Below are 1,616 nucleotides of genomic sequence, written 5' to 3' on the forward strand. Positions count from 1 at the left end.
GCGGCTTGAGCTCTCGGTCAACTTTCAGTCGGTGAAGCTTTTCTCGGCCGAGGTTCTGGGCTTCGGATCTAGGAGAGAATCAAACGAGGGAAACGGAGTTTGAAGGAATTCAAACGAGCCGTTCGGGAGATACGTCGAGAAGCCACGCACGGTTCAATCGGACAGTACGGATGCGGAACGAGCGGGTGGACGTCTAGGGGGGGAAACGATAGCGGGGATGATTTGAGGTGATTCGTGGGGAACTCGAGAACTGTTGAAAGAGGACTCGAGTTTAAGAAGAGGACAGACGGAAACGAAGTGAGGGGAAATACAGATGGATCGAGTGACAACACAAGAGGTTTGGTTCTCCTCTTGATACGGTCTCTAACAAGGGCGAACCCGGTTCGAGGCTTGTTAGGGTTTTCTCAAGGTTAAATCCCGGATTGAAGAAAGAGAAGAGTGAGACAAGTTTCAAGAATCTCTCTTGAGGAAAAGTTTTATTTTCATACAAGTCTAAGGAGGAACAAGGGCTTAAGGAGAGTTTAAATAGCTAGGTCTAGATAGGAGCTTAAGGACACGCGGATTCATCTTGATCCGCACATCGTCCTTTTGACGTGTCCCCTTTACAAAGAGAACACATCGCCACCTTTTGACTAACACGCTTAGCCACAAACACTCTCCAACGTTCACAAACATAGGATCAAAAGAGAATATTCTCAAGTTCAAAATTAAACCAAAAATAAGAGGGAAAGAGAGATAACCGCCTTGGCCTTGCGCGTGAAGCAACTTAGCCTTTAGGCGTTTTGCGTTTAGCTCCATGCCTCGTTAAAACCTCCTCCGGTAAACCCATTGGGACAAACCCGGAGTGAGGAAAAAGAGTACACTTCCTCGCTTAACGACTTGACCGTCTTCACTCTTGGGTAAGAGTGAAGACTAAGCGGACTGAGCCTTCGGAGTCTTCGTGGGGTGGCTGGTGTTGGACGTAGGTTCGGACAAATAGGTTGAGCCGCTGTTTGGCCGCCTTTGCTGAGATCTTGGAACGTGTGGTGGCTCCGGGAAGGATCGTTGGAGCCTTGGCTGCGTCTGAAGAGGTTGCCCTTGTCGCGTCCGATGCATCTTGGTCAGGCGTCTCGGTCGCGTCCGGCGTGTCTTGGTCTTCTTGGCTGAGGTCGCGTCCTGCGATCACATCATTCCCTCCCGCTTGAAAAGGTTTTGTCCCCAAAACATCTTCGTCTTCACCTACATCAAACGGAACAAGGTCAGTGACATTGAATGAGGTGGACGTACCAAACTCACCTGGAAGCTCAAGTCGGTAGGCGTTGTCGTTGATCTTCTCGACGACTCGGAATGGGCCATCTCCTCGCGGGCTAAGCTTGTCCTTGCGTTTCTGCTGGAACCTCTCTGGCCTTAAGTGTAACCAGACCCAATCACCAGGCTTGAACAGCATCGGTTTACGTCCTCAGTTGAGAAAGCGTGCATACTGCTCGTTCCTTCGCTCTATGTTGGCTCGGACCTCCTCGTGCAAAGCCTTGACCATTTCTGCTCGTGCGACTCCGTCTTGATTCTCGGCTTCATTCGGTGGTATAGGGAGGAGATCCAGGGGCGTCAAAGGCTTGAATCCGTATGCGACCTCGAAC

Source organism: Camelina sativa, chromosome 20 (genome assembly GCF_000633955.1).
Source record: "Camelina sativa cultivar DH55 chromosome 20, Cs, whole genome shotgun sequence".
In the NCBI taxonomy this organism is placed as follows: domain Eukaryota; kingdom Viridiplantae; phylum Streptophyta; class Magnoliopsida; order Brassicales; family Brassicaceae; genus Camelina; species Camelina sativa.